This window comes from Tursiops truncatus, chromosome X (assembly GCF_011762595.2).
Source record: "Tursiops truncatus isolate mTurTru1 chromosome X, mTurTru1.mat.Y, whole genome shotgun sequence".
In the NCBI taxonomy this organism is placed as follows: Eukaryota; Metazoa; Chordata; class Mammalia; order Artiodactyla; family Delphinidae; genus Tursiops; species Tursiops truncatus.
The window spans coordinates 87,937,867-87,954,514 of record NC_047055.1 but is presented as its reverse complement, the minus strand read 5'-3'; the positions used below and the strand labels follow the sequence as shown (position 1 = coordinate 87,954,514).

At 40.7% G+C, this 16,648-nt stretch overlaps 1 protein-coding gene across 7 annotated transcripts in view; it reads left to right on the top strand.

Moving 5' to 3' along the window:
• CDK16 (cyclin dependent kinase 16) overlaps positions 1 to 16,648 on the top strand; it is a 96,420-nt gene that overhangs the window by 33,887 nt on the left and 45,885 nt on the right. For 2 of the 7 annotated variants that reach the window (XR_012329181.1, XR_012329182.1), the window contains exon 36: positions 63 to 264. The exons of 4 other annotated variants lie outside the window; for them this stretch is intronic. The gene's annotated coding sequence lies outside the window, so the exon portion shown is untranslated. Of the gene's footprint in view, positions 1 to 62; positions 14,881 to 16,648 lie in introns of those variants that run through there. One more of the 7 variants, XM_073798915.1, reaches the window with a different exon arrangement.

Here is a 16,648-nt window from a genome sequence, read left to right as displayed (position 1 = left end):
TGTGCTTACTGAATGCCAGGTGTGTGATGGCTGCTGCTCTGAGTGCACCATCTCTGTGCCAGGTACTATTCTAAGTGCTTCTGAAGCACCATCTGCGCATCAGACACGATTCTCAGCACCAACTGCATGCCCAGTGTTTCCCAAAGCATTTTGGAAATATCGACTCATAATCCTCACAACAGTCTCACGCAGGAGTTGTCATCGCCAATTTCAGATGGGGAAACAGATACAGAGGTCAAGTAATTGCTCGAGCTAGGTCCAGAGGTCAGTACACCTTATCAGTTACACGGCAGTAGTCCTGGAGGGGACGTTTAACCTCCCTGGACCCAGGATGGAAATCTTTGTGGACATGACCTGCACTACAGGTGATGTGGGAAAGGTGTGCCTGGAACAGACAGGCATCCGTGTGGGCAAATGGGTGGTTTCCGGACATAAAAGATACTAACCAGACCACCTCGCAGGCCCCCAGTAGTGTCCTCTGAGGAGTGGGTACATCTGGCCCAAGCCATACAAACTGACAGGACAGGTGTGCTGTGTTTGTGTCGCCCCTATGTTTAGCCTCCCGCCATGACTGCAGCTCCCCCACCAGGCAGGGTCCCTTCAGCCTCATGCCACAGAAGAGTGAGGTGGTGCACCTAGCACAGAATGGGTGCAGCATAGTGTGTCTGAGCATAAGATGCCACCTAAGCACTGCACAGCCCCCACCTGAGCCCTCCCGTAGGCACCAGCTGTCACCTCTGAGAAACGGCTCTTGTGGGGACAACCTTGGGGCAGCGTGGAGTGGACAGATGTGCAGTATCTGGATGTAGACAAGCACCCCAACCCTTCACACTGAGGAAGGGAATCCTGATCAGGACGGCTGAGAGACCATTCCCATGGGAAGGGTCTCCTCATTCCCCTCAGCCTGCTGCCTTTGCACTGGACCTGGCAGCCTCCCCCCGCCCCCACCTCCAGCTTTATCACCTACAAATCTCCGGTCATGCTGTTGACACAGGCAAGAATCGAGGTAGTTGCTGTGAGGAGCTCAGCTCAAACTGACTTAAGCGAAAAGCACAGAAATACTAGTTAAAGGTATGACTGGATCCAGGAACTCATAAGCTGTTGTTTAATCCTCACGAAGACTATATGGTTTAAGCACTGTTACCCCATTTTGCAGATGAGGAATCAGGCGTAAAGAGCTGGTTCAAAATGAGACCTCAGGGCTTCCCTGGTGGCGCAGTGGCTGAGAGTCCGCCTGCCGATGCAGGGGACGCGGGTTCGTGCCCCGGTCCGGTAAGATCCCACATGCCGTGGAGCAGCTGGGCCTGTGAGCCATGGCCGCTGGGCTTGCGCGTCCGGAGCCTGTGCTCCGCAACGGGAGAGGCCACAGCAGTGAGAGGCCCGCATACCGCAAAAAAAAAAAAAAAAAAGACCTCATTAGCTATGAGTAATCAATCAGTCCTGGACAAAAATCCACCTACGATGAATTCACTCAAAATAACTTCCCGGGTTTAACCAAAGACGTTTCAAAAAGACAACATGCCTAAGAATCAGGAGAAGTAAGAGGCAACAGACGCAGTTACACAGAGACACCTCATATTAGAATCCTCAGACATCAATGTAAAACAGTTATGCTTACTCTGGCCATGGAAATAGAGACGATTACATATGAACAAGAAATTTAAAACTTTTAAAAATGAAAATGAGAAAGAACCAAGCAGAAGTAATAGATCTGAGATAGATAATAACAGTTTGAGAAGTCGATGGATGAGTTTAGCAACATATCAGACATAGCCGAGGAGGGACTCTGTGAATTGGATACAGTTTAAAGTGTACTAAGTAGTGCACTTGTAGAAGATTTTAAGTTAGACTAATACTACATTTCGATAAATTAAGGGTATAAAAACTAAAGAATAGAAAAAGTATAAATTTCAAACAAGAGGAAGGGAAATAGATGAATAATCCAAAAGAAGGCAAGAAGAAAGGAACATGGAACAAGGTGGATGGATAGCACATATGCAACCACTTGCAAATAGTCTGCTCTGCCCTCTCCAGTTCAAGGAAGGGGACTGGGAACTAGGCTGCTGCTTCCAGACCGCAACTGCCACCGTCCCAGGGAGAAGGTGGGGCGAGGGTGAGTAAGAATGCCACAGAACTTTCCCACGACTTTGAAGGTGTCTTTTTCTTGATTGGGTACTTGCTGTGTTGCTATAAACCTGTGACTGTTTCCAGAGCACTGACACAATTGGTTCTGACAATTCAGCTTGCTTTCTTTTTTCTTTTCTTTTTAAATTTAATTTTATGTTTTCGTTGGGGAACACAAGCTTGGAGCTTCCTAGTCTGCAATTATGCTGATGTCACTCCCTTTGTGTATTATGTGTTTTTCTTTAAATAGGAAATTTATTGATAGAAATCTCATATTTTTTCATTAGATTACACATCATTTATTACTTGTTTTTTATTTTTTAAAATTAATTTGTTTACTTATTTTAATTTTTTTTGGCTGTGTTGGGTCTTCATTGCTGGGCGCGGGCTTTCTCTAGTTTCGGCGAGCGGGGACTAACTACTCTTCACTGTGGTGCGCGGGCTTCTCATTGCGGTGGCTTCTCTTGTTGTGGAGCATGGGCTCTAGGCTCGCGGGCTTCACTAGTTGCAGCACACAGGCTCAGCAGTTGTGGCTCGTGGGCTCTAGAGCACAGGCTCAGTAGTTGTGGTGCACAGGCTTAGTTGCTCTGTGGCATGTGGGATCTTCCCGGACCAGGGATCAAACCCATGTTCCCTGCATTGGCAGGCGGATTCTTAACCACTGCGCCACCAGGGAAGTCCCTGAATTAGGTATTTTAAAATGATTCCACTTTATCTCTTTTGTTTGCCTATTAGCTCTTACTCTTAGTTTTATTTACTGATTGCTTTAGGGTTTATATTATACATCTTTAACTTATCAAAGTCTACCTTCAAGTGATACATACTACTTCACATATAGTATAAGAACTCCACAATAGTGTGCTTCCATTTTCCCCTGCTCAGCCTTTATGCTATTGTTATCATGCATTTTACTTTAACATGTTATAAATCCCAAAATACATTGTTATTTTTATTTTTTAAAAAAATATTTATTTTTTTTACATCTTTATTGGAGTATAATTACTTTACAATGGTGTGTTAGTTTCTGCTTTATAACAAAGTGAATCAGTTATACATATACATATTTGGTTGCACCAGGTCTTAGTTGCGGCATGGGGGCTCCTTAGTGTGGCATGCGAACTTTTAGTTGCAGCATGCATGTGGGATCTAGTTCCCTGGTCAGGGATCGAACCCGGGCCCCCTGCATTGGGAGTGTGGAGTCTTAACCACTGTGCCACCAGGGAAGTCCCTGTTATTTTTATTTAAGCAGTCAATTACTTCAAAGAGATTTAAATAATAAGAAAAGGAATCATATATGTTTACCCACATAGTTGCCACTTCCAGTGCTCTTCATTCCTTTGTGTAGGTCCTGATTTCCATCTGGTATCATTTGCCTTCTTTCTTTAACATTTTTTGTAGCGCAGGTCTGCTGGTGATGAATTCTCTGTTTTTGTATGTCTGAAAAAGTCTGTATTTCACCTTATTTTTTGAAAGATATTTTCATGGGTCTAGAATGTTAGGTCAACTGTTTCTATTTCTTTCAGTACTTTAAAGACATTCCTCCACTATCTTCTTCCTTACATTGTTTCCTATGAGAAATCTGCTCTCATCCTTATCTCCGTCCCCCTGTGCATAGTCTTTTTTTCCCTCTGGCTGCTTTGAAGATTTTCTCTTCAGCACTGGTTTTGAAAAAATTGATTATGATATGCCTTGGTGTAGTTTCCTTTTTTTCTTCTTCCAATTTTATCGAGATATAATTGACATACAGCACTGTATAAGTTGAAGGTGTACAACATAATGATTTGACTTACATACATTATGAAATGGTTACCACAATGTTTAGTGAATATCCATCATCTCATATAGATACAAGATTAAAGAAATAGAAAAAAAATGTTTTTCCCTGTGATGAGAACTCTTAGGATTTACCATCTTAACAACTTTCATATATAACATACAGCAGTGTTAATTATATGATGTTGTGTATTACATTCCTAGTAGTTATCTTAGAATTGGAAGTTTGTACCTTTTGACTGCCTTCATCCAATTATCTTCCCCACCATCTTCCTGCCTCTGGGAACCACAAATCTGACCTCTTTTTCTATAAATTTGTCTCTTTGTTTTTGAAGTATAATTGACCTTCAACACTATGTTAGTTCCTAGTACACAGCATAGAGATTCAATTTTTCTATGTATTTCAAAATGATCACCAAGATAAGTCTAGTTACTGTCACCATACAAAGATATTACATAATTATTGACTATATTCCCCACACTGTACATTTCATACCCATGACTCACTTATTTTGTAACTGAAAGTATGTACCTGTTAAACTCCCTCACCTATTTCTCTCCTCCTCACCTCCCCTCCTCCCTGGCAACCACCTGTTTGTTCTCTGTTTATGTTTAGTTATGTTTGTTCATTTGTTTTGTTTTTTAGATTCCACATATAAGTGAAATCTTACAGTATTTGTCTTCGTCTGACTTATTTCACTTAGCATAATGCCCTCCAAGTCCATTCATGTTGTCACAAATGGCAAGATTTCATTCTTTTTTAAGGCTGAGTAATATTCCATTGTGTATATATATACCACATCTTTATCCATTCCTCTTTTGATGGGCACTTAGGTTGCTTCCATATCTTGGCTATTGTAAATAATGCTGCAGTGACCATAAGAGTACACATATCTTTTCAAATTAGTGTTTTCATTTTCTTTGGATAAATACCCAGGAGTGGAATTGCTGGATCACATGGTATTTGTATTTTTTATTTTTTTAGGAATCTCCATACTGTTTTCCATACTAGCTGCACCAATTTGTATTCCCACCAACAGTGCACAAAGGTTTCCTTTTCTCCACATCCTCACCAACACTTGTTATTTGTTGTCTTTTTGGTAATAGTCATTCTGACATGTATGAGGTGATATCTCATTGCGATTTTGATTTGCATCCCCCTGATGATTAGTAATGTTGAACATCTTTCGTGTATGTGCCTGCTGGCCATGTATATGTTTTCCTTGAAAAAATGTCTATTCAGGTCCTCTGCCCATTTTTTAAATCAGGTTGTTTGTTTTTTTTAACGTTGAGTTGTATGAGTTCTTTGTATATTTTGGATAGTAACCCCTTAGCAGATATATTGTTTACAAATATCTTCTCCCATTCAGTAGGCAGCTTTTTGTTTTGTTGATAGTTTCTTGCCTTGGTGTCGTTTCCTCATGTTTCTTGTGCTTGGGGTTCCTTGAGCTTCTTGGATCTGCAGGTTTCTAGTGTTCATCAGATTTGGAAAAATTTTGGCAAGTGTTTCTTTATATGTTTTTTTTTTTTCTGAAGCTCCCTTCTCTCTTCTTCTTTATGGACTCCAATTACTCATATATTAGGCTGCTTGAAGTTGTCTCACAGCTCACTGATGCTCTTTTCATTTTTTTTTTGATTCTTTTTTTCCTATGTACTTCATTATCAATAGTTTCTATTCCTGTGACTTCAAGTTGACTAGTTATTTTCTTCTTCAATGTCTAATGTGCTGTTAATCCTATCTGGTGTATTTTTCAACTGGGGCATTGTAGCTGTTCAATTTGGGTCTTCTTTATATCTTCAATGTCTCTACTTAACTTTGAACATATGGCATACAATAATAGCAATAACTGTGTTAATGTCCTTTTCTGCTAATTCTAATGTCTGTATCAGTTCTGAATCAGTTTTGATTGATTATGCTCCTTATTATGGGTCATGTTTCCCTGAAAAGGCATTTCTGATACTCTTTGGTTGGATCTCAGACATTGTAAATTTTATCTTACTAGTAGCTGGATATTTTTGTATTCCTACAAATCTCCTAGAGCTTTGTTCTTGGATGCATCTAATTTTCTTAGAAATAGTTTCATCCTTTCAAGTCTTGCTTTTATGATGTTAGGCAGTTCCAAAGAAGTGTTTAATCTAGGGTTAATTATTCCCCACCACTGAGGCAAGATCTTCCTGAGTCCTGTATCCAACGACCTGAGAATTACGAGTGTTTCCAGTCTTCCTGGTTGGATCAGCCACTGGAACCACCCTGTGTGAATGCCAGACCTTGTTCCCTATAACCCTTTTGAATGGCTCTTTCCCCAGTCTTGGGCAGTTTCCTCACACAGATGCACTGCTTGATACTCTGTTGATTGCTCCAGGAAGACCCTCTGCAGATCACCAGAGTTCTCTCTGCAGCTCTCTCCTCTCTGGTACTCTGTCCTAAGGACTCCAGCTGTCCTGGTCTCCACAGACTCTCAGCTGTGTCTCTTCATCTCAAGGGCTCTGCCAGGCTCTGCCTGGGTTCCCCTGCCTGAGCAGTGGCCTGGACAATCCCTCCAGGCAGTAAGCTGGGGAATTCACCTCATCTGCTTCCTGTTTCTCAGGGGTCACTGTCCTTCATTTCCATTGTCCATTGTTTTAAAAACTGTTGTTTCACATATTTTGTCTAGTTGTATTGTTGTTTCAGGCAAGAAGGTGAGTCTTGTCTCTGTTGCTTCATCTTGGCTGGAAGCAGAAGTGCTCTCCCACAACTTTGTAAAACTTGCTGTTTAGCTGTTCTTTTCCTCACTTCTTGAGATGAAGGCTTAGTTCATTAATTATTCTAACTTTTTGCCTTGATATGTTTGTACTCCTAGATAATAAAAAACAGAAATATGGATTGTAAAAACCCCATGTAACTAGATTTATTACTTTTGACACTGTTGGATTCTTTAAATTCTTTAAATAAAAAAAGTAACACATTTGTGAAATGCTTACAGTTTTTTGGTGCCATCATAGACCTCACCTTGAAAAAAAGTTTCCTTAACAACTGGAAAAAATGTATATAAACATGGGTATCTCTATATTTTAAAAACTTACTGTACCTTTAAAAAATTGTACACTCTTTCTGTGTGGAAAGGAGATAGCAGAGAGAGCAATCTGGAAGTTAAAAAAGAAATATGGAAGGTAGAAGAAAGCAGGGAGAAGAGGGAATAGAAAAGTAGGAAAAATTAGTAGCACATGGATGAGGTTTACAGAAATGGCATGTAACCCTCACTGTTTCTAGATCTTCAGTTATAGTTTCCATAGACTGCAATGCATGGCTGGTCATGGTCCACTTGCATTCACCAGCCACCCCACTGAGCGGACCACTGCCTGTGTTAGCTACTCTATAAAATGGTAAAAACAAACAGTATGTAAATACACTGTAGAAGAAGACTTAATTGTGAATATAGTTTTTTGGTATGTTTAACAATGGACAATGTCTGAAGTCAGGGTTCCAAGGGAGCATCCTCTTTTTCTTCTATTGCTGTGTAAGATCCCTGTCCTATTCTCTGAGCAGCTCTAAAATCTTGTTTCTTTCCAGTCTAGATCCTAACAAAATCTTGGATTTGGTTTGCTCTAGCAGTTACAGTCACTGAGGTGCTTTTCTCTCTCTCCTTCCCTCAGTTAATAGGTTTCCTGTGCCCAGTTGGAAATGGGGCAGGTTGGAGAGGACCATTCCTCTTTCCAAATGGAGACTGTGCTGAAAGCAGCAGATTTTGTGTCCATTTGGTATCACTGCTGCCTCTTCCCAAGCTCCTGTCCCTGTCACCAGCTGACCCTTTCTTTCTGTGATGTATGAATAAGGCTATGAATTTCAGTGAAGGTAAAATATGTGTTTTCAAACAAAATCTGTTTTTGAATCTATCCTGGGGACAAAAATACTTTCATAATTATTAAATACTGTGTGCTGGTCTAATGTCATAAAAACAACAATATGTATAGGACTTCAGAAATTACAAAAAAGCTTCCAGATACATTCTCATTTGCCCTCTGTGTAACACTGTGGGACGTGGTATTATCATTGCCATGTCGTAGATGATGGAGCTGCCGCTGAGGCAGGTAGGCATTTTGCCCTTGCCCAAGGTCATATAGCAAATAAGCGGTATCTTTTAGCCAAGTCTTAGCTCTACAGCCCCACTCTTTCTACTACTTTATTCCTTCTAACATGTGCCGAAAAGCATTGTTATTTGTTTAAAGAAAAATAAAGTACTTTCACTCCTCCTAATGAATTTTTTAAAATATTTATTTATTTATTTGGCTGTACCGGGTCTTAGTTGCGGCAGGCGGGATCTTCATTGCAGCATCCTTGTTGCAGCATGCGGGATCCTTAGTTGTGGCATGCAAACTCCTAGTTGTGGCATGCGGGATCTAGTTCCCTGACCAGGGATCGAACCACCCAGGCCCCCTGCATTGGGAGCATGGAGTCTTAAACACTGGACCACCAGGGAAGTCCCCTCCTAATGAATTTGAACATGTGTAAGCTTTTTAAAAAATAGAAATGTGTTGGGAATTCCCTGGTGGTCCAGTGGTTAGGACTCCATGCTTCCACTGTGGGGGCATGGGTTCCATCCCTGGTTGGGGAACTAAGATCCCTGCAAGCCGCACGGCATGGCAAAAAAAAAAAAAAAAAGGAAATGTATTACTATAATTTGAAAGAATGAGCCATGTTAGTAAGCCAGCTCTTTACAGAGCAGTTAATTATTTTAGACCATCTCATTCCCTAGCTTTATCTCTTTGTGCCCTGCCATGGTGGGGTTAATGCCGTCCTGGTTAGTGAAGGGCTCTCCATCATAGGGTGGGCAAGGGAGGATGTCTCAGGTTCAGGGGATTTGCTACTTTTTTAGTGGTTCTGGCATAAGGTTTGAAAGTGAGCAGTTTAACAAAGCTGACTTTCTCTAGGCATTTCCCGCCCCCCCGCCCCCCCCCGTCCCCGATTTCAGCTATTTTTGGTAGCTCTTTGTTTTAACCCAGTATCAAAAAAAGAAGAGGGTGGTTATTTTGTTGCTCAAGCAGAGACTGAACATCACCTGTTTTGACTGCTACAGTGTAATTGACTGCTACAGTGTAATTCATCCATGTCTCTCTCCATCCCTATCTTTGGCATGTTCTGAGGACTCCCATCATGGAACCACACAGGGCTGCTTCTCCATTTCTACAGGATACAGAAATATTGGAAGCTTCAAATTGTGCTGTTGTATTCAGGTGAAGTAATTTTATTCACAGGAATACAAATTAAAGATTATTTTGTGTTTTTGGAGAATGGAGAGTTTATAATAACCATAATCCAAAGCTTGCATCTTTTCTGATGCTAAAACTCAGCAGAAAACTCCAAAAGAAATTGTTTTGTTAGAGATAGGACAGGGAACTGCCCAAGGGAGTTAGACATATCAAGTAGGCTACTTTTATTGAATGTATTGAATTAGATGACAAGGAAATGTATTAAGTGCATATATATTACCTGTCACTGACTACATCTGAAGCCCTGAATCTCTTAGCAAAGAGATCTGAGCATGCAGGGAAAGTGAGTGCTGAACCCAAGCTGGTGTGTTTGTGGTGGTGTGTGTTCTGAGGCCTTTTTAAAATTTTTATTTATTTTTTCTTAGTTTTATTGAGATATAATTTACATAGAACATTGTATTAGTTTTAGGTGTACAACACGATGATTTGATACACACATATATTATGAAATGATCACCACAAGTTAACACCTCTCACTTCACATACTAAGATCTTTTTTATTGAGTTATAATTAACATACAATATTATATTAGTTTCAGGTGTACAACATAGTGATTTGATATTTTATACATTATGAAATGACCACCACAATAAGTCCGGTTATCACCCATTACCATACAAAGCTGTTACAATACTGTTGACTATATTCCCTATGTGTACCTTATATACCTGTGAGTTATTTACCTTATAGCTGGAAGTTTGTACCTCTTTATCCTCTTCACCTATTTCGTCTGTACTCCCAACCCTTCCTCTGTGGCAACCACCAGTTTGTTCTGAGATCTTTCCGAAGACAGAATAGATATCTTTAATTTCTTATTGCAATGCTGGGATGTTTCTTATTTTTCCCATGGTATCCTTCTAACACCCCTCCTTATCCCCTTCCCCACTTTTCCTCCAACACTTTCCTAAAGCAGAATTTGTGGAAAACCTATTCTGTTTTACTTATTTATTTATTTAATTTATTTTTGGCTGTGTTGGGTCTTCGTTGCTGCGAGTGGACTTTCTCTAGTTGCCGCGAGTGGGGGCTACTCTTGGTTGTGGTGCGCGGTCTTCTCATTGCGGTGGCTTCTCTTGTTGTGGAGCACGGGCTCTTAGGCACGTGAGCTTCAGTAGTTGCAGCACACGGGCTCAGTAGTTGTGGCTCACGGGCTCTAGAGTGCAGGCTCAGTAGTTGTGGTGCACGGGCTTAGTTGCTCTGCAACATGTGAGATCTTCCTGGACCAGGGCTCGAACCCGTGTCCCCTGCATTGGCAGGCAGATTCTTAACCACTGAGTCACCAGGGAAGCCCCCTATTCTGTTTTTAAGTTAGAATTTTATAAGCCAGCCCCTTAGGTGATAGCATTCCCAAAAAATCAGGAGTTATGTGTCTATTTTGGAAGTACAATTTTTAAAACTGCAGCGATCACTTATTAATTTCACTGAAAGCATAGAATCAAAAAGTGATATTTGCACTTTTAAAGCATTTTTAGATGATAAAATTAGAGATAAAGGCATAATTCACATTCCAGAGCTCGGTAATGTCTTCACAATAGTGCTTTCTGTATGATAGACATCAGTCTCCAATGTCAAAGGGGACCTCCTTCACCAGAAGTTAGCATTTTCTGAGGGTCTCTTCCATGCCATCTTACTCTAGGGACAAGGAGTGCACTTGGGGTCTAGTCAGAAGCCTGCTCCTAATTCCCATCTCAGGCTTTGACCTCATTTTCTACAGCTGCAACCATAGTATGTTGGGTGAGGCTCTGGATACAGAACTCTTGCAGCTCTGAGTTTCCATGGTTCCAAGAGCACAGATGAAATAACAGCATAACCTAAATTTTGTTGGAATACGTTGCTTGACTGTGTTTAGCCTGTGTGCGTGTGTGCACACACGCACACACATGTCTGAGTATTCTAGGAATAATATAATTATAGTGGATGCATTCCTGAGCAATGATGAGCAATAATGGGGAACAGTATGGCTGACTGTCTCTATGATAACCTCAGTTAACTATGTGTATGCATATTTTACTTATTTTGGTAATTTGTATTTTATTTAATTTATTTATTATTTATTTATTTATTTGGCTGCACTGGGTCTTAGTTGCGGCAGGCGGGATCTTCGTTGCCACATGCAGGATCTTTAGTTGCTGCATGTGGCATCCTTAGTTGCGGCATGTGAACTCCTAGTTGCAGCATACGGGATCTAGTTCCCTGACCAGGGATCAAACCTGGGCCCCCTGCGTTGGGAGTGCGGAATCTTAGCCACTGGGCCACCAGGGAAGTCCGGTAATTTGTATTTTAAAGTATAGATAATTTTATGTTCATGATCGTGCATTTGTGACCATCAGTTACTTGTGATCGCAGCGATTATTGGCCATTATTTCTGCTGTGGAATTGTAAGAGCTGTGGAGGAGGTGGGTAGAGGAGACACAGGGAGAGAGATGACCCATTTTAACCTTTTCTGGAGCAAACAGGTGATCACATCAGAAAAAGATGCTTTTTAGTATTTATTTCCCCTTCCCCCCACCCCCAAACACCTTTATCAGTGATGAATGACTGCCTTTCTGTGTTGACTTTGTTCTTCAACCACTGCCTTCAATCTGGTGCTTCTTTTCAAGTGCCTTGTAGACTTGAGAGCACTTTGCATTTAAGTGAGTCTGAGGCAATCTTTTCAGCAGAGATGCTCAGTTATCATATGCTTCTTGGGGACAACTCTTGGAGGTCCTCATTTGCTAAAGTCTCATCATGAGAATTTAAGGACTGCTACAGAGCATCTTCGTTAGACTTATTAAGCCACATGGCTGAGGGAATTCCCTGGCGGTGCAGTGGTTAGGACTCCGTGCTTCCACTGCAGGGGGCACAGGTTCCATCCCTGGTCAGGGAACTAAGATCCCACATGCAGCGCATGTGGCCAGAAAAAAAAAAAAGAGAGAGAGAAGGGTTCACAGAAGCCAGGAGTCCCTCTGTGATCCATGTTGGTCCTAGGAAGCATGGTTTTATTTTGTTTCTGTGTTGCTGAGGACCAGGAGTTGAGTGGCCTGAACTGTTGTCACAGAGGTGATGGTTTCTTAGAGGTTCTTTTCATATAACACCTGAACAACCATGAAGAAAATGCTAATTAGCTGCTCTCCAAAGATATTTTCAAAAAATGATGCTTTGCCAAGGCATGGAAACAACACAAGTGCCCATCAATAGACGATTGGTTTAAGAAGATGTGGTATATATATATATACAATGGAATATTACTCAGCCATAAAAAGAATGAAATAATGCCATTTGTAGCAACATGGATGGACCTAGAGAATATCATACTAAGTGAAGAAAGTCAGACAGAGAAAGAAAAATATTATATGATATCATTTAGGGACTTCCTAAAAAAAAAAAGAAAGAAAATTATTTTTAAAAACCCAAAAGAAACAGAAACAGACTCACAGACATAGAAAACAAACTTATGGTTACCAAAGGGGAAAGGGAGGGAGAGGAAGGATAAATTAGGAGTTTGGGATTATACAAACTACTATACGTAAAATAGATAAGCAACAAGAATTTACTGTATAGCACAGGGAACTATATTCAATATATTGTAATAACCTATAATGGAAAATAAAAATAATCTGAAAAAAATAGAACTGAATCACTTTGCCATATACTAGAAACTAATACAATATTGCAAACCAACTATACTTCAATTTTTAAAAATGCTGCTTTGGGTTTGAATGCCCCATCATACATTTCTTTTCATCGAGAAACCCTAGGCTTTTTCATTTTATTTATTTATTTATTTTTTGTGGTACGCGGGCCTCTCACTGCTGTGGCCTCTCCCATTGCGGAGCACAGGCTCCGGACGCACAGGCTCAGCGGCCATGGCTCACGGGCCCAGCCGCTCCATGGCATGTGGGATCTTCCCGGACCGGGGCACAAACCCGCGTCCCCTGCATCGGCAGGAGGACTCTCAACCACTGCGCCACCAGGGAAGCCCAGGCTTTTCCATTTTAAACCTCCCATATTTCCCAAAGCAAGGCAACCAGTCTTCATTAGTCTCAAAGGCTAGCAGAGCTTTTCCTCACAGAGAGCTATGGATGCTGAAGGGTTCAAAAGCAATTATAACATATTCAAGGCTCTCTTCCTTATGGTTCCAGCAAATATCTCTGCCATATGTCTGCCTGCTTTTTCTGTCACTGCTGAAATTCTGACACCATGCTCATGGTCAAAGCCACTCCTGTGGCTATTCGAATTTATTTCCTGCTTTTCTCATTCTCTTTCTGTTTTTCATGCTGCTATCAAACTCACCTAGTTATTCACAGTAATTCTCTTAGTGAGAATCAATTAGAGGTTTTGATTCTCAAGACATATAACCTGATTTTTCTGCTTGTTCTGACATATTTTTCCTTGTCCTTGTTACTGTACTTAGACCCAGAGAAGTAACATTTTCTTCTGCATTTGTAAAAATCTCTACTTTTTCCCCCAAAGATATTTCACCATAGTTGACTATTTTAACTGATAACATGTAGCATGTACCATGCACTCCTTTCCTTAGTCCTTGAAAATAATTTTCAGCTTTTGTTCTGCTATATCGTTATTCCCAGATACTTTTTTGGCAGTACATACAATGCAGTAACTTGCTACTCTTTTAAAGGCCACAGTGATTTTTTTTTCTTTTTTATCTCTTTTTTTTTTTTTTTTTTTTTTTGCAGTATGCGGGCCTTCTCACTGTTGTGGCCTTTCCTGTTGCGGAGCACAGGCTCCGGACGCACAGGCTCAGCGGCCATGGCTCATGGGCCTAGCCGCTCCGCGGCATGTGGGATCTTCCCAGACTGGGGCATGAACCCCTGTCCCCTGCATCGGCAGGCGGACTCTCAACCACTGCACCACCAGGGAAGCCCTTTTTTCTTTTTTATACAGCAGGTTCTTATTAGTTATCTGTTTTATACATATTACTGTATATATGTCAATTGCAATCTCCCAATTCATCCCACCACCACCCCTCCCCCTGCTTTCCCCCCTTGGTGTCCATACGTTTGTTCTCTACATCTGTGTCTCTATTTCTGCCTTGCAAACCGGTTCATCTGTACCATTTTTCTAGATTCCACAAATGTGCGTTAATATACAATATTTGTTTTTCTCTTTCTGACTTACTTCACTCTGTATGACAGACTCTAGGTCCATCCATATCTCTACAAATGACCCAGTTTCGTTCCTTTTTATGGCTGTATATATGTACCACATCTTCTTTATCCATTTGTCTGTCGATGAGGTAGCTTCCATGAGCGGGCTCTTGTAAATAGTGCTGCAAGGGCCACAGTAATTTTAAAAATCCAAAACTTTCTTTTTACCACCTAAAAAATCCTAATGCACCCAACAAGGATTTTGAAATGGCCTGGGAACAGTTTGTGATACACAAAGGATATCTCTGTTTCTTAGCAAAGTGATAGAACATAAACACCTGCAACTCAACAGACTTGTGAGATACTTTCTTAATTGTGAAATAACGTCTAAATTATATTGATTTAGTGTTATTTTTTGCATTCAAATTCTCTGAAAAATTAATAATCCAAGTGGGGTATAAAGGGTACCATTTTATTAATTAGATTAGTGGGCTGCCAGAGTCGAATATTCCCCACTTTACCAAGCACAAGGGCTTCCTGTAGAATTCTACTAGACCAAGACAGGCCTTTCCTCTGAGCAATAGTGATAAAGTTGTCTAAATATGTGAACTGCAATGTTTTTGTTTTCTTCAAGTAAAAAGTTGAAAGATGTGTTGGAGGATTTTGCGAGCAGACCTTTTGTTTCTTAATGACTATTCTGCCTCACAGAGAGACTGAGTGACTTGGCTGCTCTCAGAGGTGGCAGAGGCCCACGTGGGGGGTTACAGCCCTCATTTGCTGGGCTTGGGGCAAATATTCAATGAATATTCTTTAGTAATGAGTGTTAGTACAGTTCCAACATTTTTATACATTTTAAGGTTGGCCCTTTGAACATTTGGATTTCATAGAATATATTAAAATGGTTTAAAACTCTATGGAGGTGGGCTTCCCTGGTGGCGCAGTGGTTGAGAGTCCGCCTGCCAATGCAGGGGACACGGGTTCGTGCCCCGGTCTGGGAAGATCCCACGTGCCGCGGAGCGGCTAGGCCTGTGAGCCATGGCCGCTGAGCCTGCGCGTCCAGAGCCTGTGCTCCGCAACGGGAGAGACCACAACAGTGAGAGGCCCACGTACCGCAAAAAAACAAACAAACAAACAAAAAAACTCTATGGAGGGACCTTCCTGTTGGCACAGTGGTTAAGACTTTGTGCTCCCAGCGCAGGGGGCCTGGGTTCGATCCCTGGTCAGGGAACTAGATCCCACATGCATGCCACAACCAAGAGTTTGCATGGCACAAATAAAGAGCTGGCGAACTGCAGCTAAGGAGCCCTCGAGCCACAACTAAGGAGCCTGCCTGCTGCAACTAAGACCCGGTGCAACCAAATAAATAAATAAATATTAAAATAAAACTCTATGGAGTAAATATCTACCCCTTCCCCCATTTTTGACACTATAGCGAGATATTTTGAATTGCAAAGTGCCCTTCTTTTTACTTATAACATTTTATAATTATGTAACAATGGGAAAGTGTTCAGAATAAGTCCTTCCTTTTATGTTTTTATGTTGTGTGAACACTATGGAATAAATCGATTTCTGTTGCCATCGCCATAGGTTTTTCTTATCACATGTGGTTTTTCCAGTTACTAAGCACATAGCATAATTTAAACCATTCAAGCACTGGAGTCAAGAGAACTGGTCTGAGTTCCAGCTTACTAAGCAGGTGATGCTCAAAACACAGCCATGGGCAAAGGGCCACAGAAGTCCATTCTCTGAAGTTGGTGTGTGATGTGTTAATTTATAGCCTAATTCTCCTGTTGACTTCTCAATTCACTGCATCATAAAGATTTTAGCTGCAGCTAAAAAAGAAATCCAGAGACTGATACTTTCCTCATAATTTCCAGAGTTTTAACATGCAGGGTATATATAAAAAGTATACATATTTGGATTTCATATTATATCTGTTCCATATGACACATATAACATACATATGTGACACATATACATAGAAAACATATTCATATGATAAAACTGTGGTACAGACTTCAGTAATTCATGTACAACCATCACTACTTTTGCAATATCCATATACCAAATGAACGTTATTACCTAATATGTTTTTTTTTAATCTTTATTGAAGTATAGTTGATTTACAATGTTGAGTTAGTTTCTGGTGTACAGCAAAGTGATTTAGTTTCATATATATATATATATATATATATATATATATATATATTCTTTTCATGTTCTTTTCCATTATGGTTTATTACAGGATATTGAATATACTTCCCTGTGCTATATAGTAGGACCTTGTTGTTTATCTATTTTATGTATAGTAGTGTGTATCTGCTAATCCCAAACTCCTAATTTATCCCTCCCCCACCCCTTTTCCCCTTTGGTAGCCATGAGTTTGTTTTCTATGTCTGTGAGTCTGTTTCTGTTTTGT